Below are 27,098 nucleotides of genomic sequence, written 5' to 3' on the forward strand. Positions count from 1 at the left end.
GGAGAACACCAAAAACATCTGAGGCTATGAGATGGCACTACTAATCAGCCACAAACAAACCCACAAAAAAGTGTCGGTTCAAACTATTTCCAGATGGCTGAAACAGGTTTTAACAACAGCTGGGGTGGATACTAACATATTCAAATCTTATTCCACCAGGGCTGCAACTACATCGGCAGCTATGGAGTTGGATGTACCAATGAACCAAATCCTTGAGACAGCAGGATGGATCAGGGGAAAATGTTCCAACTATTCTACCACAAACCAGAAGTTAAACTGGAACTTTGCAGAGCCAATTTTAAGTTCTGTAATATAATTTCACCCCATAAATAGGGGCTATAATTTGTTGTTAACAATTTATCATGGATTTCAATGTTGGATTCATGTCTAAACATGTTAACACAATTCCTCCCACAGTCAATTAAGGCAGATGTGATGCATGGACTCGTTTCCACGGCATGAAATCACAGAGCTTTGAAATCTTCACGTAGTCACTCACGTGACTCCGAAGTAAAATAGTAAGATTAAACGAGAACTTACCAGTTCGAAGTTTGATCGTTATTTTATGAGGAGTACGTTGAGGGAATACGTGCCCTCCGCTCCCACCCTTGATCATATACTCAACTGGTATTTTCTTCTCTAATCTTACTATGTTCAGTCATTACAGTTATCTGTGATTTCACACCGCTGCTTTGAAGAATGACACACATGCGTCCTGGCGGGGTTTTTCACGTATTCCCTCAACGTACTCCTCATAAAATAACGATCAAACTTCGAACTGGTAAGTTCTCGTTTAATCTTACTATTTATTGTCACGTCCCAAACAGAAAGAACAATGACATTCTTACTTGCAGCTGCACAACAGAATATGTAAACATCCATTAATATAATGAATGGGAAAAAAGTTCAGTGCATATATATATATATATACTAGTGTTACCTGCCTATATCTCTCTATCTCTTTATCTATCTCTTTATCTATCTATCTATCTATCTATCTATCTATCTATCTATCTATCTATCTATCTATCTATCTATCTATCTATCTATCTATCTATCTATCTATCTATCTATCTATCTATCTATCTATCTATCTATCTATCTATCTATCTATCTATCTATCTATCTATCTATCTATCTATCTATCTATCTATCTATCTATCTTTCCATCTATCTATCTATCTATCTATCCATCTATCTATCCATCTATCTATCCATCTATCTATCTATCCATCCATCTATCCATCCATCTATCCATCCATCTATCCATCTATCTATCCATCTATCCATCTATCCATCTATCCATCTATCTCTATACACAACTAAAGCTCTGATCTTGTGCTCTTCCGGTTTGCGCGTTTTTTTATTTGCTCAAAAACGGTATGTGATAGGGCTACGATTTTTTGCCAGCTCACTCACCGTTCAACTGTGCTGCGAGTGCACCAAGTTTCGTTCCGATCGGTGGTATAATGGAAAAGCTAGCGGGATTTTAAAATCATAAAAACCGCGCAAGCGCAGATCGCTCTCCTCTCCTGCCAGTCAGCGCCGCGCGGTTTAGTCTCTTCTCCTGTCACACCGCGGGACGGTCCGCCCCTTCATGCGCTATCGCATCTTTACTGGAGCTGAGGATGGCTGGCGGAGGTCTCCAACCGGACACAATTTCAAGTTCAAGTTCAAGTGAGTTTATTGTCATGTGTCCCTGTATAGGACAATGAAATTCTTTCTTTGCTTAAGCACACAGAAAATAGTAGGCATTTACTACAAAACAGATAAATGTGTCCATATACCATGATATAAATATATACACACATGAATAAATAAACTGGTAAAGTGCAAATAACAGAAAGTGGTTATTAATAATCAGAGTTTTGTCCGAGCCAGGTTTAATAGCCTGATGGCTGTGGGGAAGTAGCTATTCCTGAACCTGATCAGAGGGACTGGAAGAGGCCTGGCCCGGCGCGGCGATCTCGCCAAACGGAAGGCGGAGAATCTGATCCCGGCGGAGGAGAACGCCCAGCGCCCACTGTTAGCCCCAAACGCACCGCCATCACAACGCCCAGCAGCTCCAGCCCCTTCCCCTCTGGTCCCCCTCACTGGCACCTGCCCCCGTCCCCATGATACCCCCCTTTCCCCCATGGCTCTTCCCCCGTCTTTTCTCCAAGCTCTTTAAAACCCGGGTGAGGATCACGGGAAGAACATACAAACTCCGAACAGACATACAGATTGAACCCGGGTCTGTGGCGTTGGGAGGCAGCAACTCTACCGCTGTGCCTCCATGCCTTCCTGCACGCTCTCCATTCTCAGCAGCGGGGTGGTGACTCCATAGAGGCGATCAGTGTGACTATCCTGAATACAGTCATAGCTGGAGCTGGCCATGTTAGGGACCGTTCATTCACTCGGACTGATCATTCAAACAACACCAAAGTCAAATAGCGATACCTGATGGAAAATATATGGAGAGTCCTAAGAATGGCTGCTCACAGTTCTTAAAGGTCATTGCACTAATATACTGAACTGCGAGGATTAGCGATGGACTGTAGATGATGGCAGTACCCGTGTCATCCATACCCCTCAAATGAATCAGAAAAATATAATCTGCAACAAACAGCAACCAGTATCCAGCTGGCAGTATCTTGGAAGGCCAGGAGTACATTTCAAATTAACATTAACCTTCCCGATTAAATAGTCTCCTTGACAGTTCAGCAGAGATAATTAATTCATCTATTCCCAGGTCTGCAGATTTAAATTTATTGCTGTATTAATGAGGTTGCCCCGACTATCAGCGGCCTTTGACTTAATTAATTCTGAATACAAGCATGTGCACCCGGGACAATTAAATCTCTCGTTGAATACATGGAGAGGTTTGTTCAATTACAACTGTGCAGAATTCTCCCATCTATCCCGTGGGAGACCCTTGGACTGTCTTTAATCGGAATTTGCTGCATTTTATCTTGCACTGAAAGTTATTCCCTTTATCCTGTATCAATTCTTTGGAGCGCAGAAGGTTAAGGGGGGACTTGATAGAGGTCTTTAAAATGATGAGAGGGATAGACAGAGTTGACGTGGATAAGCTTTTCCCACTGAGAGTAGGGAAGATTCAAACAAGAGGACATGACTTGAGAATTAAGGGACAGAAGTTTAGGGGTAACATAAGGGGGAACTTCTTTACTCAGAGAGTGGTAGCTGTGTGGAATGAGCTTCCAGTGAAGGTGGTGGAGGCAGGTTCGATTTTATCATATAAAAATAAATTGGATAGTTATATGGACGGGAAAGGAATGGAGGGTTATGGTCTGAGTGCAGGTAGATGGGACTAGGGGAGAATACGTGTTCGGTACGGACTAGAAGGGCCGAGATGGCCTGTTTCCATGCTGTAATTGTTATATGGTTAATACACTGTGGACAACTCGATTGTAATCAATGCATAGTCTTTTCGCTGACTGGATAGCACTGGTAGCTGGTGCAGCAGTAGAGTTGCTGCCTTAAGGGCCTGTCCCACGAGCATGCAACCTGCATGCGGCAAGCGCGACCAAACCGGAAGCAGGGGCCGCGTGGAGGTCGAGTGAGTGACATGAAGTTCGAGCGAAGTCCGCGGGAAGTTCGCGCGTGACGTACGGCGTCAAGACGCTGTGTACTGCGTCGAGACGCTGCACACGCCCGTCGAGGCGGTGCGTACAGCCTCAATGCGGCTGCGGGCCGGCAGGCCGTCGCCGCGCGGGATTTATGGACTGTCAGTTTTTCGGAGCCCCGCGCGATGTCGGGACCAGCTCCGCACAACTCCATACGGCTCCGGCGATCAAAGTGGGACCGGCCCCGCGAGGCCGTACGACTCAAGCGACCACGTTAGGTCGCGCTTGCCACATGGAGTTGCATGCTCGTTGGACAGGCCCTTTACAGCATCAGAGACCCGGGATCGATCCTGACCTCTGGTGCTGTCCTGTACAGAGTTTGTAAGTTCTCCCTGTGACCGCGTGGGTTTTCTCCGGGTGCTCTAGTCTCCTACCACCCTCCAAAGACATGCAAGATGGGAGGTTAATTGGCTTTGGTAAGTGTTAACAAAAATTCTCCTGGGTGAGTGTAGGTTAGTGTACAGAGAGTTCGCTGGATGACTTGATTGGACTCATGTTTAGTCTTTCCACTGACTGGATAGCACGCAATAATGTGACAATAAGTGAAACTAAAACTAAAGCCAGATGAACGTGTCCCTGAAATGGATGTGATTTATTAGATCTAAGGCATGTTTCAATGCCAGCATCGTTAATTCTGTATCTATGAGTTGAAAGCACTTGCACTGTAGGAAACCGAAGATCTCGGAAACAACCCACGCGGTCACGGGGAGAACGTGCAAACTCCGTACAGACAGCACCCGTAGTCAGGGTCGAACTCAGGTCTCCGGTGCTGCAAGCGCTGTAAGGTAAGGCAAGGTATTTATTCGGGTCCAAGAGTATAGAGGAAGGCTCGGAATGCAACAGTTGTGACTGGAATAACAAGATTCAGACGAGATGTGAAAACTGAAGCCAAGCATTACAGAGGGTGCCTGTCCCTGCTTCTGTTGGACTGCTCCTGTGTTATATAAACCTGGCCTTGGTTCAGCAACAACAGGGGAGAAGCACGAGGAGGTCAGTGTGTGTTTATGCACCGGTCCATGGGACAAACCAAAGCAAGAGAGCACGATAGCGAGCAGGCGCGGCATGGTGGCGCAGTGGTAGAGTTGCTGCCTCACAGCGCCAGAGACCCGGGTTCAATCCTGACTACGGGTGCCGTCTGTACAGAGTTTGTACATTCTCCCTGTGTGGGTTTTCTCCGGGCGCTCCGGTTTCCTCCCACACTACAAAGACGTATAGGTTTGGAGGTTAATTGGCTGCGGTAAAGATGATAAATCGTCCCCAATGTGTAGGATAGCTGGAGGATCATTGGTCAGCACAAACTCAGTGGGCCATAGGGCCCATTTCCACGCTGTATCTCCAAACTAAATGAAACTAAACTGCCTCAGAATCACTATCCTTTGATCGAGAAGATGAACCAATATTCTTTCCTGACGAGACACGAAAAGCTAGAGTAACTCAGCGGGACAGGCCGCATCTCTGGAGAGAAGGAATGGGTGATGCTTCCACACTAAACACCCCACAGCAGGTTTTTAAATGTCCTATCCAATCCCCCGAGCAATACTTTAGTCAGAGGGTGGTGAATCTGTGGAATTCATCGCCACTGAAGGCTGTGGAAGCCAAATCAATGGATATTTTTAAGGCAGAGATAGATGAGTAGTACGGGTGTCAGAGGTTATGGGGAGAGGGCTGGAGAATGGGGTTAGGAGGGAGAGATAGATCAGCCATGACTGAATGGCAGAGTAGACTTGATGGGCCGAATGGCCTAATTCTACTCCTATTATTTATGACCTTATGGATAGATCAGCCATGTAGACTTGAGCAGACGGAGTAGACTTGATGGGCCGAATGGCCTAATTCTGCTTCTATCACTTATGAATCAGGTTGTCTAGTCATTCTTCTCGTTGCTGTTTATGGGATGTTGTTGTGTACTAAGTGACAGCCTACTGGTGCAGCACCAAAAACCCTGGTTCGATCCTGACCTTGGGTGTTGTTTGCGTGTGAAGTTCGTACGTTCTTGTAACCGAGTGTGTTTGACAATTTGCTCAAGGCATGTATGCGATTTGCCACATTCTCACTGCTGTTTGCTTTAACCAGATTATCCATCCAATCTGTACACAAAAGTGTGGGGAAATTGGCTAACTACTGTTTATTCAAACACGGTGGTAGTATTGTGTGGGAAGGAACTGAAGATGCTGGTTTAAACCGAAGATAGACACAAAAAGCTTCAGTAACTCAACGGGTCAGGCGCATCTCTGGAGAGAAGGAATTAGTGTCGTTTTGGGTCGAGACCCTTCTTCGGTGATTCAGGGGAAAGGAAACGGGAGATATAGACGGTGATATAGAGAGATGTAGAACAAATGAATGAAAGATATGCAAAAAAGTAATGATGATAAAGGAAACAGGCCACTGTTTGCTAGGTGAAACGAGTTACAAGATTACTTTGAATATAGTACAGCAACTTGGATTAGGGAGGGATGGAGAGAGAGGGGATGCAAGGGTTACTTGAAGTTAGAGAAATCAATATTCCCAACCACGGAGACCCGGGTTCGATCCTAACGTCGGGTGCCGTTTACGTGCAGAGTTTGCACATTGCCCCGTGACCACATGGGTTTCCTCCGGGTGCTCCGGTTTCCTCCCACATCCCAAAGATGCGCAGGTTTGTAGGTTAAATGTCCCTCTGTAAATTGTCCCTAGTGCGTAGGATGGGAAAGTAGGATAACATAGAACTCGTGTGAACGGGTCGGAGTAGACTTTGCTTTAGTTTACAAAGGGAAGTGCCAGGTTCAGAATGTTTCCCCGACTCAGGCCCTCATTAACATCCAGTTGCCTCACAACTTTTTTGTTGAGTTTAGTTTAGTTTATTATCGTCACGTACATCAATGTACAGTGAAAGGCTTTTGTTTGTGTCTATCCAGTCAATAAAAGACTACATGTTTACAATCTAGCCGTTCACAGTGTTCAGATAAACAATAAAGGGTTCAACATTTAGTGCAAAATATAGCATTGAAGTCCGACAAAGTTCAAATTGTAAATTTTCCCACATGTATAGGATGGTGCTAGTGTTTGTGGTGATTGCTGGTCAGTGCGGACTTAGTGGGCCGAAGGGCCTGTTTACAGTGTATATCTCTAAAGTTGACAGTCTAAAGATTCAATCTCACAGAGGGACATTTTATAGGTTAATTGGCTTTGGAAAAATTGTAAAATTGTCCTTGGTGTGTAGGATAGCGTTAGCGTACAGGGTGATGTGTGCATGGAGAGACCATTCTCACGATGGGATTGAAAGTCCATTTAACCCACAGTAAACTATATCTTGTATCCAAGGTAGACAAAAGTGCTGGAGAAACTCAGTGGGTGAGGCAGCATCTACGGAACGAAGGAAATAGGCAACGTTTCAGGTCGAAACCCTTCTTCAGAATGAAATGGATATATCTTATATCCATTTCAGATCAAATCAGTACAAACACTGAACAGAGGGTGATGGATTGAAACGGCACACAAACGGGCCCTTCGGCCCAACACATCCCTGCCGACCTTTGTATCCATCTACACCAATTACTTCCCCACATTATGACCATATCCTTCGAAGCCTTGTCTATTTAACTCTCCAAATGCCTCTAAAAAAATCATGATTGCCTTGAATTCCACATCACTCCTTTAATATTCCTTCCTCGTGTTTTTGTTACCCCTCGCCCCATGAGAAACAAGTTCCCATATCTATGCCTGTTGTAATCTAATACACAGTGGCTCAGTGGTAAAGTTGCTGCCTTACAATGACAGAGACCCGAGTTTGATCCTAACTACGGGTGCTGTCTGTACAGAGTTTGTACGTTCTCCCCATGACCGCCTGGGTTTTCTCCGAGATCTTTGATTTCCTCCTACACTCCAAAGACGTGCAGGTTTGCAGGTTCATTGGCTTCTGTAAATCGTAAATTATCCCCAGTGCTGGTGTACGGGGTGATGGCTGGTCGGTGTGGACTCGATGAGCAGAAGGGCCTGTTTCTGCGCTGTATCTCTCAAGTCCAAAATATCTCTAAAGTCCAAAGGCAGATTGGCCTGATTCTGCGTCTATAACTTATGGTTTCCTGGCTTTAACCCATCCTTGGAAGATGAGAACCAAGAGGCAAATGGCCAACACCCCAACCTTTGTCTCGGCCAAAACAGACCTTTAATGTGACGGGGACGGTCCCAGTGATGGTCCTCTCTCTGTAGTTTAGTTTACTTTTAGAGATACAGCGTGGAAACAGGCCTTCAAGCCCACCGAGACCCCGCACTCTAACACTATCCAACACTAACCAGAGACAATTTACAATTACACCACGCCAATTAACTTACAAACCTGTACGTCTTTGGAGTGTGGGAGGAAACCAGAGCTCCCGTAGAAAACCCACGTAGGTCACGGGGAGAATATACAAACTCCGTACAGGCAACACCCATAATCAGGATGGAACCCAGGTCTCAGGCTCCGTGAGGCAGCAACTCTACCGCTGCACCACTGTGCCGCTCAATGGCTTTCATCGTTCTCACACTCCTCAGGGTCCACCAGAGTTTGGGTGGCAGACACATCCCCCAGAAACCGGCTGCCTTATATTACACAAAAATAGGCTTAATGTGAAGGGGAAGAGGACATGGGTTTAAGGTGAAGGGGAAAAGATTTAATAGGAATCTGAGGGGTAACCTTTCCACACAAAGCGTGGCGGGTGTACAGAACGAGCTGTCAGGGGAGGTAGTTGAGGCAGGGACTATCCCAATGTTTAAGAAACAGTTGGACAGGTACATGGATGATCAGCCATGATCACATTGAATGGCGGTGCTGGCTCGAACGGCCAAATGGCCTACTCCTGCGCCTAATGTCTATTGTCTATTGTCTGTTGATAGGACAGGTTTGGAAGGATATGGGCCAAAGGCGGGCAGGTGGGACCAGTGTAGCTGGGACATGTTGGCCAATGTGGGCAAGTTGGGCCGAAAGGCCTGTTTCCATGCTGTGTCACTCGATGTATGACTCCGTGATTCTATGAGGAATCCTTCAGAGAGGAATTGTTTATTCATACTTCCAAATAACATAGTGCATTCATCTTTGACCTTGAGATTAATGATCATAATTTTCAACATGAGTCCTGGGAAAGCAAGAGCAGAGGATGGTGACGTTAGGCTTGGCACTGCTGAACACTGGAACCCTGGAGAATGTTGGAAGGAGATCGCACATAATATGTCTTCAGTATTCCATCTTTAGCAAGTCTCGTTGCATTGGACTGACCTTTTTAGGCACGGCATCAGTGGAAAGCAAATCCTGCCCAGGGCCAAATCTTTTTTTAAACGCAGCAGCTTTCTCATCTGGAGAAACTTGTTGGAATTGCTGAATGGGCCTATTGTTCTCACACAGAGTCGCAGAATTTGGGGATGTGCAAATATTGCAGCCGTTATAAAATATAAAAACCCTGGTAAAGTCGCCGGGCTGAGATATGCGGTGCTGAGCGAGCTCTTTCAGACCCCACGCACGCCTCCCAACCCAAGCCCCATCCAGAGATGCCCGCAGCTATTTCTTTCCCGAAGATAGACGGAAAATGCTGGAGTAACCCAGCGGGACAGGCAGCATCTCTGGAGAGAAGGAATAGTTGACGTTTCGGGTCGAGACCCTTCTTCAGACGCTGACCCGCTGAGTTACTCCGGCATTTTGTGTCTTATCTTCGGTTTAAACCAGCGTCTGCAGTTCCTTCCGACACATGCTATCTCTTTCACCCACCCTTGAATAATTTAACATAGGTTGAGATTTATTATTGTCATGTGTACCATGGTACAGAGAAAAGCCTTGCTGTGCGTCCAATCCTAACAGATCAGATAAGTATTTAGCTTATTGTCACATGTACCGAGGTACAGTGGAAGGCTTTTTGTTGCCTGATAACCAGCCTGTGGAGTCACTGGAAACATGCCAAAACTATGAGCCATTGTTGTCTGGGGAAGAGGTGATAATCAATATGGATGTGAACACTGTAGACGTTTGTAAAGGGTCTGTCCCACTTGGGCGACCTAATCCACGAGTTCTGGCGAGTTTGCCCTCGACTCATACTCGAAGCATGGTCGACACGAGGTCGTGGGAGGTCTTTGTAACTCTCCTTCATGCTCGAGAGTGGTCTACGCATGTACTCGAGGCCTCAGCATTGAAAAATGCCCGCAAGTAAAAAAAGGTCGCCATGGAAAAAATCGATATTTTTTTTACTCGTAGGTTTAGTCGAAGTAGATCAGCATGTTAGTCGTAGGTAATCGAGGGTAGTCGAAGGTAGTCGTAGATAGTCTTCATCATAGTCGAAGGGAGGTCGAAGGGAGGTCGAAGGAAATCGAAGGAGGTCGTCTTCACTCTCCACTATTCGGTGTCCAATTTTCCCGAAGCTAGTCGCAGATAGTCTTCAACATAGTCGTAGGAGGTCTTCAACTTGACATTTTTCAACCTCTCCTAAACTCTTCTAAACTTGCCAATTAGGTCGCCGCAGTGGGACAGCCCCTGAAGAATCATTGGAGTCATGCCGTATTTCCTCAGTCTCCTAAGGAAGTAAGGCATTGGTTTACCTTCTTGGCTGTCACATCAATGTGGTTTGTACACAACAGATCATGGGAAATATTAATGCCAAGGAACTTGAAGCTCTCAACTATTTCGAATGGCTTATCAGTTATCAGATACTTTCAAAATAGAGCTTGATAGGATTCATAAAGATAGTGGAGATAGGGGATATGGGGAGAAGGCAGGAACGGGGTACTGATTGTGGATGATCAGCCATGATCACATTGAATGGTGGTGCTGGCTCGAAGGGCCGAATGGCCTACTCCTGCACCGATTGTCTATTGTCTATTTGTGTAGGAAGGAGCAGCAGATGCTGGTTTATACCGAAGAATCAGAATCAGAATCACACTTTATTCGCCAAGTATGTTTTGCAATATACGAGGAATTTCAGATAGATACAAAATGCTGGAGTAACTCAGCGGGTGAGGCAGCATTTGTGGAGAACGTGGGTAGGTGGCGTTTCAGGCTCTCTGAAGAAGGGTCTCGACCCGAAACATCACCATCCTTTTTTCCCAGAGATGCTGCCTGACCCGCTGAGTTACTCCAGCACTTTGTGTCTGTGCTCAGTTCTTTAATTGTTTCAGACTCAGCACAACCCAGCATAACACATCCAATACTCAAGCTGGAACTGTCCCCTGTGTGAAATCAACTTTCCAACAATCTTTCAGTGTTCTCATGAAAGAAGCCCAGAACTCACAAAGCTTCATTGTTCATCTGACTGTCACTCAGTACAATTATACAATTTACACTTTCAAAACTCTCCTTAACTTTGAAAATTCGAGTCCAATTATATCTCAACCTCTCACTCTGGTTTGAGTTTAGTTTAGTTTAGTTTCCTTTAGGCCCTTCATCCCACTGAGTCATCACCGACAACGATCCCGCACATTAGCACAATCCTACCCACTAGGAACAATATTACAATGATACCAAGACAATTAACCTTCAAACCTGCATATCTTTGGAGTGTGGGAGGAAACCGGAGCACACGGGGAAAACCCACGGTCACGGGGAGAACGTACAAACACCGTACAGACAGCATCCCGAGGTCAGGATCGAACTCGGGTCTCTGGCGCTGTAAGGCAGCAACTCTACCGCTCCGCCACCGTGCCGCCGAGTATGTGACATGCACAAGTGACATTTTCATAGAGTTTTATTCTCAGATATTTATGGCACAGATTTGGTATAGTCTACAAATTCATCCAGACAGCCTCAGAGACGGGATGGTGCATGAGGATAGTGTGGCAGCAATGATAGAATCAGGGAGACTTTAGTTTAGTTTCGAGATACAGCGCGGATACAAGCCCTATGGCCTACTGAGAATTATGGATGCAGCCCAGACCACCACCTACAACAATCTCCCTTCCATTGACTCCATCTATACTTCACGCTCTCGGCAAGGCCAGCAGCACAATCAGGTAGGAAATCGAGAACCTGGTCCAGGTGTCGAGACAACAATCTTTCTCTCAAAGGAAAGACAAAGGAGTTTGTACGTTCTCCCCGTGACCACGTTGGTTTTCTCCGGGATCTCCGGTTTACTCCCACACTACAAAGACATTCAGGTTTGTAGGTCAATAGGCTTAGTATAGTTGTAAGTTGTCCCCAGTGTGTGTAGGATAGCGTTAGTGTGCGGGGATCGCTGGTCGGTGCGGACATGGTGGCCTGAAGGGCCTGTTTCCACGTTGTACCTCTAATCTAACCTAAACTAAACAGGCAGTGAAGCTGCCAGTGCGGAGATTGCAGGCATCGTACTGGGTGTCCGAGGAGCTGCGATAAAGTCATGAAAAGAGCGCATCATTCACCACATCAGTTTGACTGTGTCAGCTGGGCCTCACTGGCTGCCAAGCTCCAAGGCTGAAGCTCATGGGTTCAAGCCCGATGCCTGACACTTGGCACAGAGTCCAAGTCTCACATTCCAAGTGGTGCAAAGAGTGCCTCGTCCGTGCGTTATCACAAGTGGAGTGTTTGTCAGACCTGACCGTTCTCTCAATGCCAGGAACATTTCAAAAGCGATTGAGCCTGCCGTTGAGGAAAAAATAAAGAAGCCTAAGGGAGTTGTTCCTGATCTCCATTATAGGTCGTGTGAAGGAAGGAACTGCAGATGCTAGTTTAAACTGAAGATAGACACAAAATGCTGGAGTAACTCAGCGGGACAGGCAGCATCTCTGGAGAGAAGGAGTGGGTGACGTTTCAGGTCAAGACCCTTCTTCAGACCTATTTCACATTAAAAATTTTGTAAATTGTAAATTGCCCCTAGTGTCAAGTATACGGCCTGAAACGTCACCCATTCATAGGGTCATAGAGGCATAGACTGATGCAGTGCGGAAACAGGCCCTTCGGCCCAACATGTCTCAGCTACACTAGTCCCACCTGCCTGCACTTGGTCCATATCCCTCCAAACATGTCCTATCAATGTACCTTCTCTCCAGAGATGCTGCCTGTCCCACTGAGTTACTCCAGCTTGTTGTATCTATCCATTATTAATTGTTCACACGGCACCAGCACTATAGATGAGAGAGCCGTTATCACATTGCTGCTGCCTGTAGGGGAGTCTAATGCTGCTGGCTTCTGACACCTCATGGGTTAAGAGTGATGAGTGTTTTATTGTCATTTGCACCAACATCTGAACAAAGAGATCATTACTTACAGCAGCTTCACAGGCCTGTAATCATAACACACAGGTAAGGTACAATAAACAAGAACAAATTCAATAAATCACTTTACAATGTGGAGCTACATGTCTTGGAGGGGAGGATGCTCCTCAAACTGTGGAGCATCCTGGACAATACAGTTCACCCCCTCCATGACACACTGGTCAACCTGAGGAGCACCTTCAGCAACAGACTGGTTCCACCAAGATGCAGCACAGAACGCCACAGGAGATCCTTCTTCCCTGTGGCTATCAAACAGCACAACTCCTGCCCCTTCTGTCGAGGGGTAGACTGAGACTGACTCTACTCCCCACACCGCCCATCCCGCCATCCCCCGATATTTGCACATCCCCAATCCTTGACTTCCCACTCATCACTTTAATTTTACGTTTCATGTATCTTGTTGTGTTTTCTGACTGTTGGCCGACCAAGTTCCCTCCTGGGATAAATAAAGTTCTATCGTATCGTATCATAAATATTCCCTTTGGCCCAACGAGTCCACGCCGACCAGCGATCACCCCGTACACGAGCCGTATCCTTGACACTAGGGGCAATTTACAATTTACAGAAAGAAGCCAATTAACCTACAAACCAACACGTCTTGGGAGTGTGGGAGGAAACCGGAGCGCCCGGAGAAAACCCACGAGGTCACGGGGAGAACGTCTACAGATGCGTTGTAGAAAGCATTTTAACGGGATTCATCGCAGCATGGTTTGGGAACGGCCCCATCAAAGACCGCAAGAAATTGCAGAGGATTGTGTACGCAGCCCTGACCATCAATGACACTTCATTGTCACATGCACTTAAACTTAGAGAAATTCTATGTTTTGTGTAAAAAGCACAAAGTACACAAAGAGTTGCCACGATTCTGGCACCGAGTTACAATTAACTTATTAGTCATGGTACGTTTCTCTTCGTTCTCAGCGCCTCCCCCCTCACCCCACTCCACCCTTCCCCCCCATTCCACCCCTCCCACAACCGGGTCTCTCCCTTGTTCTCAGCGGGTCCCTCTTATGAACCAACCTCCCTTCCATTGACTCCATCTACACTTCACGCTGCCTCGGCAAGGCCAGCAGCATAATCAAGGACCAGTCTCACCCCGGTCACTCCCTCTTCTCCCCTCTCCCATCAGACACGAGGTACAGAAGTGTGAAAACACACACCTCCAGATTCAGGGACAGTTTCTTCCCAGCTGTAACCAGACAACAGAACCATCCCTTCACCAACTAGAGAGCGGACCTGAGCTACCATCTACCTCGTTGGAGACCTTCGGACTATCCTTAATCGGACTTTACTGAACTGTATCTTGCACTAAACACTATTCCATTTATCCTGTACAACGTGGACGGCTCGATTGTAATGAATGAATGAATAAGTTTATTGTCCAAGTATATTCACATACAAGGAATTTGCCTTGGTGCTCCACCTGCAAGTGACAACATGATGTACAGTGACAGTTAGGAATGACACATAAAACATTAAACATTAATAATAAAACATTATCGATTATCACGTACAGTCTTTCCGCTGACTGGTTAGCACACAACTAAAACGCTTCTCACTGTACCTCAGTACACGTGACAATGAACTAATCTAAACTAAACGTACAAACTCCGTACAGGCAGCACCCATAGTCAGGATTGAACCAGAGTCTCTGGCGCTGTGAGGCAGCAACTCTACCATTGCGCTGCCCAAAATGATAAATAGATGGCTGTGAAGAGTCCTGGATTGTTTGGAGATGAAACTAGTCTGTAAGCTTGGGTTTTCGGCTCTGAATTACACCAGTCACTCTGGGCTGTGGGTAATATTTGAGTTACAGTTGTGATCTTTACTTTTCTTCACTCACTTGTAATCACAGTAGCAAGTAACTCCAAATACCGTCCCCCAGTGACTTTCTGCGCTCCCCAAAATACGTCCCCAATACAACAATTGGTGCTAGAAACCAAAATTAATGTGTGGTGGGTAAGACTGGCTAAAATCCCACACAATAAAAATGACAATATGATTAGTGATCACATAATAGAAACATAGAAATTAGGTGTAGGCGTAATTCGAGCCAGCACCGCCATTTAATATGAACATGGCTGATCATCCAAATTCAGTACCCCGATCCTGCTTTCTCCCCATATCACTTGATTCCGTTAGCCCTAAGAGCTGAATCTAACTCTCTTGAAAACATCCACTGAATTGGCCTCCACTGCCTTCTGTGGCAGAAAGTTCCACAGATTCACAACTGTGAAAAGGTTTTTCCACATCTCAGTCCTAAATGACCTACCCCTTATTCTTAAACTGGGGCCCCTGGTTCTGGACTCCCCCAACATCGGGAACATTTTTCCTGCATCTAGCGTGTCCAATCCCTTAAGAATTTATGTGTCTATAATAACCACATAATAATCATAGTTATAGCAATAATATATTGTATAGTTTTATTATAAACTGTACAAAAATAAATGCAATGTAATAAACTAAAGATTACAAGTCCAAGACGCGTTTTCCTGGCTTTTATTTAATTTTACTGGAAAAGTCAACATTTGACAGAACAACAAACAGAAAATGCCGGAAACACTCAGCAGATCAGGCAGCATCTTCTTAGTTTAGTTTAGTTTAGTTTAGAGATACAGCGTGGAAACAGGCCCTTCGGCCCACTGAGTCCGTGCCGGCCAGCGATCACCCTGTGCACTAGTTCTACCCTACACACTTGGGACAATTCACAGAAGCCAGTTAACCTACAAACGTGCACGTCTTTGGAGTGTGGGAGGAAACTAAAGGGCCTGTCCCACCAGCATGCGATTGCATGCGTCTAGCGCGACCAAACGTGGTCGCTTGAGGCGTATGGCCTCGCGGGGCCAGTCCCACTTCGAACCGCAGAGGCGTATAGAGTTGTGCGGGGCTGGTCCTGACATCATACTCACCAATCAGCTGGGCAGGAGGCGGGCCGACTGAATTTGGACGTCGCACGGCGTTGAGCGGTGACGTCATCACGCAACGGCACGCCGGGCGGTGACGTCATCGCACAACGCAGCGCGCTAGGCGTACGCCGTCAAGATGCTGCGTACGATGTCAAGATGCTGCGTACGCCGTCAAGACGCTGCGTGCGGCCTCAATGCAGCTGCGGGCCGACAGGCCATTGTCGTGCGGGATTTTCGGACAGTGCAAGATTTTTGGAGCCCCGCACGATGTCAGGACCAGCCCCGCACAATTTCATACGTCTCCGGAGATCTAAGTGGGACCGGCTCCGCGAGGCCGTACGCCTCAAGCGACCACGCGTGGTCGTGCTAGACCCATGCAGTCGCATGCTGGTGGGACAGGCCCTTAAAGCTCCCGGAGAAAACTTACGTGGTCACAGGGAGAACGTACAAGCTCTGTACAGACAGCACCCGTAGTCAGGATCGAACCCGGGTCTCTGGCATTGTAAGGCAGCAACATATACAGATGCTACCCCGGTCTAACAGAAGCTGTTGCTGCCCAACAGAAAATGCTGGAGATGCTTCATCAACAAGGTCTTCAACCAGAAATGTTAACTCAGCAGCTATGGTATTTTTTTGTCCAGATTTCTAACGTTGGCAGGTTTTTTTCCAGTTGTACTGAATACCTGTATACCTGTACTGAACTGTATACAAAAATCAATTTCACTGTATCTTGGCAAATGTGACAAATACAGTATGATTTTACTTAGTGACTACATGTAGAGCCCGCTCAGCACGCATGCACGGCATTGCGTTCAGCAGTGCAACAGCGGCCGCAGCGGGAGTCAGGCGCTCCCGCTGCAGTTTAAAAGACGGACCGTCAGGTAAGTTACTCCGAGGTCGGCTTTTCTTTTGCAAGAAGAGCCTTCTGATTTGTTTTTCAGACATGAAGAAAAGGCTCTCGAAGAAATCTGTGCCCTGCTCGACTCTAACAGAGGAGCGTTCCATCTGTGGGGGGCAGCAGGCGGTAGGACCGCTTATCCGGCGCTCCGCCATCCCCGACACCGGGCCGAGCCCAGTCCCGCTAGCGCCTGAGCAGCGGGCTGGTTGTATAGCCACCAGGAATAGCATCCGGCCGGTGGTTTCCGACTCGTCGGACGGGGACGTCTCACCACCCGTTCGGGGGAGAGACAGTCGCATGAGCTGCATGGAGCAGCTCCTGGAGCAGGTGCTCCAGCAAGACTCGCTGCGTGAGGGGCAGTCTCGCAGGGGGAGATCAGGCACTCCCTCCACAGTGCCTTGTGCACTGGCCATCGCTTCCTCCTCACCCGAGGGCAGCTTTGGCGACCAGGACTGGGCTGGTCAGGAAGAGGGGACGCTGGCTGAAGAAGTCGGGAGTATGCAAGGGGTGCAGGACCAGGAAGAGCTGCTGGGTGTGGTGGACCGCTACGTGGCAGCCCCACGTGCAGGAAGGCCATTAGAGCGTAAACTAGCGGCCAGCATTAACCACCTCTCCAACAGGCCCCTACAGGAGCAGGTGGTTAATGAGGCCTTAGAATTGTACACAGCTCCAGAAAATTGTCCCTCTCAAAGTGCCGGCTGTCAACAGCCAAATCTGGGGGCACGTCCGGACAAATATTCGGAACCAGGAGCTGAAACTGCAGCGGATCCTCAGGCTCCTGACGTCAGCCATCACATCATTTGCTCGTTCTGTGAACAATACGGAGATGACCACTAACCAACTCTCGCGCTGTTGTGCAACACGCAGTTCGAGATAAATAACCTCCATAAAGAAATTATAAGACCTGCCCTAAATCCAAAATCCGCGGGGTTGTGCAAAACCCCAGCCACTGAGCCAGACACACTGCTCTTTGGCAAAGACCTCACGAAAAAAGTAAAGGATATGGAAGAGGCCTCTAAAAAACTTTCGGTCTCATGAGGGCAGACCCCGGGACGAGCAAACCCAAAACAACAATACCCAAGCGGCAGCACCCCATCGCGTCCACCAGTCGACGTCTACCCTATGGGACTGGTGAAAGCTCGGGGACCGCATATCACCACCTGAAGTCTTTTTTAGACCAAGGCCCAGAGCGGACCCCGTGGAAAATGCGCCACCCCCAAACATCACCGCCACATCAGACGACGCGCAAGACTCGCTGGTCTGGGAAGAGACAGAAACACCCATAACCATGGAGGTAGGTGGGTCTGGATCCTACCAGCTTATAGAAAGTAGGGGCGCAATACTAACAGGGGGGAGATTACACCTGTTTAAGGAAGCATGGGAGTCTATCACGAGTGACAAGTATATACTCAATAGCATTAGTGGATACAAAATACAATTTATACTAGAAAAATTGCCACCAGTTCAACATTCACCCCAGAGGGTCTTTTCCCTCTCAGTTAAAGAGAAACGAGAGGGACAAGCTGATCCCTAAGGGTATCATTGAAAAAACAAAACATGAACCCTTGGAATTTGTGTCAAATATATTCACTAAAACTAAAAAAGATGGTGGGTGTCGCATCATCATTGACTTAACTTCACTAAATATGTTTGTTAAGTATGTACATTTCAAAATGGAAATGTTTGTTACTGCCTAACAACTGATTTCCAAAGGATACTTCATGGAAAGCATTGACCTCAAAGATGCTTACTATTCAGTACCCATTCACAAGGATCATCGCAGATACCTGAAATTTATCTGGATGGGGCAACATTGGCAGTTTAAAGCATTACCCAATGGCTTAACATCAGCCCCAAGATTATTCACCAAGATACTAAAACCAGCCCTGGCAATATTAAGAAGACAAAAACATATGGTCATGGCATATCTTGATGATATCTTAATAGTAGGCAAGACCATGGAATTGGCATATCAGCTGTGTCAGCTACCAAACAGTTGTTCGAAACCTTGGGATTTGTCTTACATCCAGATAAATCTAAGTTGAAGCCATCCACAACCATGTACTACTTGGGCTTCACAATTAACTCAGCCCACATGTCTGTAACTTTGCCAAAAGACAAAACAACTGAATTGGCACAATCATGCAACAATTTAATGGTCAATGAGCGACTAACTATTCGACAAGTAGCAAGAGTAATTGGGGAAATGGTAGCAGCATTTACGGCTACACAATTTGGACCTTTGCACTATCAAAACTTACAAAGAGCAAAGGTGCAGGCACTAAAACGACATGCAGGTCATTATGATCGTATCATGAAATTACCCACTGAAGCAATATCAGAACTACAGTGGTGGGCAGAAAACGTTTGGCATAGTTTCAGCCCTATCATCATCATTAACCCTACTTTAGTTATCCAAACAGATGCCAGTGCTCAAGGCTGGGGAGCGACTAACTCCATATCCAGCACAGGTGGTAGATGGACTAACCTAGAGTCATCATTACTACTTACACTGGGCATTAACTATCTAGAGATGTTGGGTGCCTTTTATGGTTTAAAAGCATATGCATCCAATATGCATCGCTTGCATGTACGGTTACAAATAGACAATACTACGGTGGTGGCCTACATTAACCATATGGGCGGCATAAAATCGATATCATGCAACAAATTGGTCAACACCATCTGGCAATGGTGTGTCGAAAGACATATTTGGCTATCAGCAACTTACCTGCCAGGTAAGCTAAATACAGTGGCAGACACCAGGTCACGCAAATTTAATGACAACACCGAATGGGTGTTAAACCCCAAAGTGTTTGCTAAAATTATCAAGCAATATGGCACGGCAGATATCGACCTATTTGCGTCAAGGCTAAATTACCAGGTACCTATGTATGTCGCTTGGGAACCAGACCCTGAGGCAGCAGCGGTAGATGCGTTCGCGCTGGATTGGGGAAATTTCTTCTTCTATGCATTTCCTCCCTTCTGCCTCATCAGCCGTGTACTACGCAAAATACAAATAGACTCTGCTTCAGGTATTTTGATAGTACCCGACTGGCCTACACAGCCATGGTTCCCATTACTCCACGACATCCCTCCGAACATCCACAAGAAAACAGTACTTGTCCAGCATCAAAAAGTGGGAGAAGTACTGCTTGGATACAGGGACCACCTACTCAACCGCTACAGTTACCAACGTACTGGAATTCCTGGCGAACCTTCACCACGATGAAGGACTCAGCTACAGTGCCATCAACACAGCTAGAAGTGCCCTGTCTGTCTATTTAAAACAAGCTCCAGGACAACAGGCCATGGGGTCCCACCCGCTGGTGGTCAAACTAATGAAGGGTATTTACAACTCTAACCCCCCTAGACCAAGGTACACCCATATATGGGATGTCAGTGTGGTCCTGACATACCTCAGGGGATGGCCACCAGCCAGATCCCTCAACCTGGAACAATCTACGCTCAAAACACTCATGTTGATGGCACTTGTATCTGCACAGAGGGTCCAGTCACTACACCTATTGCGACTGGACAACATGATCACAGCTCCAGACCAGATCTCTTTCATTATCCAGGGACTGATCAAACAGAGCAGACCAGGAACACCTAATCCAGTCGTGGAATTCCGGGCTTACCCGCCAGAGCCACGGTTATGTGCCATGACCCACCTACTGTCCTACCTAGACACAACCAAAAATATTCGAGGGTGTGAAAAAGCCTTATGGGTCAGTCATAAAAAACCTTATGGTCGGGTGACGAGCCAAACCATTTCGAGATGGCTCAAGCAGGTGCTATAAGCTGCTGGGATAAACACTAACATGTACAAATCTCACTCCACCAGGGCAGCATCCACGTCGACAGCCAAAAGAATGGACGTGCCTATAGACCACATCCTGGCTACAGCAGGATGGTCGGGGGAAAGAACGTTCAGAACTTTTTATAATAAGCCGTTGGCAAAACCTGCTTTATTTACAGAAAAAAATGTACAGACTGCAAATATTTAATTTAAGGCCAGGGGTGCAATTTAATTTCTTTGTAGTTATTGTTAAAAAATACCGTTGTGTTTTTCTACAAACAGATTCATTGGTTGATTACGATAACACACTTCCTCCCTCAAGGACTTCGGCAGTGAGTGAAGTAAGAACTGTTACACGGTTTGAAATCACAGAGCTTTAAAATATTCACGTAGTCAGTCACGTGACTCCGAAGTAAAATAGTAAGATTAAACGAGAACTTACCAGTTTGAAGTTTGATCTGTATTTTATGAGGAGTTACGATGAGGGATTACGTGCCCTCCGCTCCCACCCTCAATAATATGGGTCAAACTGATAACTGATGTCTCCTTTTCTTTACTATGTTTATTTCAATAACTGTGTCTATCTGTGATTCCACACCGCTGCTTTGAAGTATGCCGCGCATGCGTGCTGAGCGGGCTCTTCACGTAATCCCTCATCGTAACTCCTCATAAAATACAGATCAAACTTCAAACTGGTAAGTTCTTGTTTAATCTTACTATTAATTGATTGATTGATCGATTGATTGATTGTGTGGAGTTTGCACGTTCTCCCTGAGACGGCGTGTCCAGTTTCCTCCCGCATCCTAAAGACGTGTGGGTTTGTCGGTTCATTAGCCTCTGTCATTTGCTCCTTAAGGGTGCGGAGCACTGAATTACACCAGCATTTTGTGTCCTTTTTCATAGCATAAGCACGGGCAGCACAATGGCGCAACGGTAGAGCTACTGCCTTACACAGCCAGAGACCTGGGTTCAATACTGACTACGGGTGCTGTCTGTAGGTTAATTGGCTTGGTATAAATGTAACATTGTCCCTAGTGTGTGTAGGATGGTGTTAATGTACAGGGATCGCTGGTCGGTGCGGACTCGGTGGGCCGAAGGGCCTGTTTCCGCGCTGAATCTCCAAGTAGTGTTCGATTGTGCACAGTCTGTCACTCTTCACAATCTGTTGTTGATGAAGGGTGCGTTCCTTCAGCGGGTGATCTCAGGGTCTGGTGACCATCCAGCAGGTTTATAAACACAGCCTATTGTTGTGACTAAGTTTGGCAGGATGGCTCTCACTGCCATGAGGCATGTGGTCTTTGGAACGAGCACACAGAAGGTGTTTACACAGGAACTTGAATTAGAAACAGGAGTCAGGCACATCATGCTTCACATTTTTTCAACCGCTTGAGAAGAATGTGGCCGATCTTTAACCCCCTCCGTTTTTCCACCTCATCCCTAAATCCAAATTCCTTTGGAAAACGTGGACGGCTGCCGAGAACATTGGAACAGAAGCTGGGCAAAGAGGTCTGGGCTTGGTGTGCCAGTCAGAATGTTCAAAGCCAATCCCGTGCTGACCCAGGCTAATCCAGGCTGGACAAGACCAGACCTTGTTTGATCAAGGCTAAGGTCATAGAAACATAGAAAATAGGTGCAGGAGTAGGCCATTCGGCCCATTCGATCACCATTCAATATGATCATGGCTGATCATCCAACTCAGTATCCTGTACCTGCCTTCTCTCCATACCCCCTGATCCCTTTGGCCACAAGGGCCACACCTAACTCCCTCTTAAATATAGCCAATGAACTGGCCTCAACTACTTTCTGAGGCAGAGAATTCCACAGATTCACTACTCACTGTGTGAAAAAAAAAAATTTCATCTTGGTCCTAAAAGACCTCCCCCTTATCCTTAAACTGTGACCCCTTGTTCTGGACTTCCCCAACATCGGGAACAATCTTCCTGCATCTAGCCTGTCCAACCCCTTAAGAAGGTGGGGCTGATCCAGTCCAAGGCCAAGATGACCCAGGCTAGGCTGCTCCAGGCCAAACCCAGGCTGATCGAGACCAGGTTAACCCAAGACTAAGCCCCCCGGCAGATCCACGCTAAACTCGGGCTGATTCAGGTTGTTCCAGACCAAACCCAGGATGATCCAGGCCAATCACAGGTAGCTCCAGTCCAAATCCAGGCTTACCCAGGCTAACTCCAGATCAAACCCAAGTTATTTCCAGTCCAAACCCAGACTGATCCAGACGAAACTCCCAGATGTTATTCCCAGACCAAAACCACGTTAATCCCAAATCAAGCCCAGGTTAATCCAGAACACGATCAGGCTGATCCAGACCAAGACCATAGACCCGGGTTCGGTCGTGACTACGGTTGCTGTCTGTAAGGAGTTTGTACGCTCTCCCTGTGACCGCGTGGGTTCACTTCGGGTGCTCCGGTTTCCACCCACACCGGTTCTGTTGGTTCATTGGCGTCTTAAAAATTATAAATTGTCCCTCGTGGTAGTGCTAGTGTACGGGATGATCGCTGGTCGGCACGGAATCGGTGGGCCAAAGGGCCTGTATCTGCGCTGTATCTCTGAAGCTTAAAGAGTGGAGCACGGAATACAGAACTCTCTGGAGCCTCACTGAGACCCATCCTATGGTCCAGGCTCATTGCCCTGCGTTTCCAGATCACCACCCTGTGCCTCTTGCACTGAGCACGTCTTGGATACCATTTGGACTCAAGGAACTGCAGATGCTGGTTTACAAAAAAAAGCATTGATGGCCAAGTTTGCGTATGATACGAAGATAGGTAGAGGGGCAGGTAGAGATGAGGATGCAGAAGGACTTGGACAGGTTGGGAGACAGGGCAAAGAAGTGGCAGATGGAACACAGCGTGGCAAAGTGTACGCTTATGCACTTTGCTAACAGAGATAAAGGCGGAGACTGCTTTCTAAATGGAGAGAGGTTTCGGAAATCAGAGGAGCACAGGGACTTTGGTGCAGGTTAATTTGAAGGTTTTAGAGACACAACATGGAAGTAGGCCCTTCAGCCCACCAAGTCCAGGCTGTTCACTAGTACTATGTTATCCCACTTTCCCATGCCTACACACTTGGGGGTATTTACAGAAGCCGATGATACTACAAACATATACTTCTTTGGGATGTGGAAGGAAACCGGAGCACACGGGGAAAACTCACCCAATCCCAGGGAGAACGAGCAAACTCCGCGCAGTCATCACTCATAGTCGGGATTGTTCTGGGGCCTCTAGCGATGCGAGGCAGCAGCTTTACCACTGTGCCAGCCTGAGTTGGTTGTTAGCGGTAGGGAAGGCAAGTGCAATGCAAGCATTCATCTCAAGGGGGCTAGAATATAAAAGCAAAGCTCAGGCTTTATAAGGCCCTGGTCAGGCCACATTTGGAGTTTTGTGAACAGTTTTGGGCCCCATATTTGAGGAAGGATCTGCTGGCTTTGGAGAGCGTCCAGAGGAGGTTTACGAGAATGATTGGGTTAACGTGGGAGGAGCGTTTGAAGTCTCTGGGTCTGCTTACTGGACATTAGAACAAGAAGGGAAACCTCACTGAACCCTGCCGAATAATGAAAGGCCGAGATAGAATGGACGTGGAGAGGATGTTTCCAGTAATGGGAGAGTCTAGAACCAGAGGGCACAGCCTCCGAATAAAAGGACGTAGTTTTAGAAAGATGAGGATAATTTCTTTAGTCAGTGGATGGTGAATCTGTGGAATTCATTGCCACAGACGGCAGTGGAGGCCGTTATTAGGTATTTTTAAAGTGGAGATTGATAGGTTCTTGATTAGTACTGGTGTCAAAGGTTACAGCGAGAAGGCAGGAGAATTGATTTGAAAGGGGAAAATAGATCATCCACGATTGAATGGTGGGAGATTGATGATCAGATCCTTTTTTAAACAGCCAGGAATATTTCAAATGTGCCAGGTAATCCACCTCCATTCATAGAAGCCGAACATTTTAATGACTGTCTTTGAATATGTTTAAAATTTAATATTTTATGAATGGAATCTTTACTTGCAATTTCATGAAGTAATGAAGACAACTTCGACAGCGGCATGGTGGCGCAGTGGTCTATACATCGAGAGAGTGTACAATGTCAGTGTGAGTGGCCCGGTCGTGCAGCAGCCTTACAGCGCTTGCAGCGCCGGAGACCCAAGTTCCATCCTGACTGTCTGTACGGAGTTTGCACGTTCTCCCCGTGACCTGCGTGGGTTTTCTCCGAGATCTTCAGTTTCCTCCCACACTCCAAAGACGTACAGGTTTGTCGGTTAATTGGCTTGGAAAGTGTAAAATTGTCCCTATTGTGATTAGAACAGTGCGAGTGTGTGGGGATCGCTGGTCGGCATGGACTCAGTGGGCTGAAGGGCCAGTTCCGCGCTGTATCTCTAAGCTAAACTAATGCGAATTATTCATAAAGAACTTTAAGCCCCTGTCCCACTTAGAAAACCTGAACGGAAACCTCTGGAGACTTTGCGCCCCACCCAAGGTTTCTGTGCGGTTCCCGGAGGTTGCAGGTGGTTACCGGAGGTTGCAGGTAGTGGAAGCAGGTAGGGAGACTGACAAAAACCTCCGGGAACCGCACGGAAACCTCGGGTGGGGCGCAAAGTCTCCAGAGGTTTCCGTTCAGGTTTCCTGAGTGGGACAGGGGCGTAACTCATACCCAATGCTTATCGACAATATTTTAACTTATTGGTAGCTGAAGAGAAACTATTTATTTCCAAGTTCTTCTTTTGCTCTGCATGTGTTCAGGCCTTGCCGTTAATTTGGGGAAACAAGGAACTGCAGATGGTGGTTTACACAAACGGACACAAAGTGCTGGAGTAACTCAGCGGGTCAGGAAGCATCCCTGGAGAACATGGACAGGTGACATTTCGGGTCGGGACCCTTGTTTGGACTCAGGTTTGTTCGGGGTGGGGGGGGGTAGGATGGAATCGAGGTATGAGGAGGGGTTTAGTGGGGCAAGAGCAGGCGGGAACACTGGATCTGCTGGGGCAGTACTGCCTGTGGATTTTGGGGAGGGGGTCGATAGGTTGGGAGGCTGTGGAGGGTAGATCGCCAGAGGGGGTCAGAAGAGACTGGGCCAGGAGGATGAAGGGAGATAGAATGGGATTAAGATGGAGATGAGTTCAGTGGAGCAGTCTTTACATTTACACCAAGCCAATTAACCTACAAACCCGCACGTCTTTGGAGTGTGGGAGGAAACCGAAGATCTCGGAGAAATATCACGCAGGTCACACAGGGGAGAACGTACAAACTCCGTACAGACAGCACCCGTGGTCAGGATCGAACCCGGGTCTCTGGCGCTGTGAGGCAGCAACTCTATTTTCAGCGGGACCATTTCCTGTTCCTATCTGTGTCCGTACAAGCTGACGTTGATTGATTAGGGTCAGCTCCAGGGGTAGGAGTTCAGTGGAGGTCAGATTCATCGCACTAGGAAGGAGAGGAAGACCTCAGATAAGACTTGCTCTGAGCATGAGCATCAAATCAACTTTTAGTCCTCTCAACAACCCCCATCCATGTCAGCACTAGGCCTTTCGTTAACAAAAAAGTCCAGTCCATCACAGCCCGGTACTGACCTCCCCACCATCGAAGGGATCTACAGGAGTCACTGCCTCAAAAAGGCAGCCAGCATCAACACAGACCCACACCACCCTGGTCACGCTCTCAATTCACTCCTGTAATCGGGAAGAAGGTACAGGAGCCTGAAAACTGTAACGTCCAGGTTCAGGAACAGCTTTTTGACTTAAGAACTTGACTTAAGAAAAGCAGTCAGATAAAAATTGCTTCCAATGCAAAGTAGATGAGGGCAAGAGGCCAACTGTCTGGTTCGAGAAATGAGAGAAACAGCCAAAGGTATGCAGCTACCACATGCCAAAGCAATTCCCAGCCAAGGATGTCTACCTTTGTCCTAATGTGGAAAGCAGAGCAGCAATCTGTGTAATAGAGACCGACAAAACACAGTGAGATTATGTCGATCAGGCTGTAATGTTGAGTGGGACGGAGTGGATGGCCACACTTCCATGAGGGGCTACTTTGGCCAATTTTGCCCTCAGCTCACTGCTCCCACAGAGCAGGCACACACGAGGTAAAAGATGGAGGGTATGTAGCCTTGCTTTCCCACTCTCTCCATCCCCTCCCCTTCCCAGTTCTCCCACCAATCTTACTGTCTAAAGAAGGGCCTCGACTCAATAGACAATAGACAATAGACAATAGGTGCAGGAGTAGGCCATTTGGCCCGTCAATGTGATCATGGCTGATCATCCCCAATCAGTACCCCGTTCCTGCCTTCTCATTCCTTCTCTCCAGAGATGCTGTCTGACCCGCTGAGTTCCTCCAGCATTTTGTTGTCTTTAGACCTGAGACTCTAGAGATACAGTGCGGAAACAGGCCCTTCGGCCAACCGAGTCCGTGCCGACCAGCGATCACCCTGTACACTAGCACTAACCTACACACCTGGGACAATTGACAATTCACAGAAGCTAATTAGCCTGCTAACCTGTACGTCGTTGGAGTGTGGGAAGAAATTGAAGCACTCGGAGAAAACCCATGTGGTCACGGGGAGAACGTACAAACTCCGTACAGACAGCGCCCATAGTCAGGATCAAACCCGGGTCTCTGGCGCTGTGAGGCAGCAACTCTACCGCTGCGCCACCGTGCCGCCCGAAAGAGAAGAACTTGCATTGAGGCC

At 47.2% G+C, this 27,098-nt stretch overlaps 1 long non-coding RNA gene across 1 annotated transcript in view; it reads left to right on the forward strand.

Moving 5' to 3' along the window:
• LOC116966485 overlaps positions 1 to 27,098 on the forward strand; it is a 107,604-nt gene that overhangs the window by 22,157 nt on the left and 58,349 nt on the right. The window lies entirely within an intron of this gene.

This window comes from Amblyraja radiata, chromosome 37, assembly GCF_010909765.2.
Source record: "Amblyraja radiata isolate CabotCenter1 chromosome 37, sAmbRad1.1.pri, whole genome shotgun sequence".
Lineage (NCBI taxonomy): Eukaryota > Metazoa > Chordata > Chondrichthyes > Rajiformes > Rajidae > Amblyraja > Amblyraja radiata.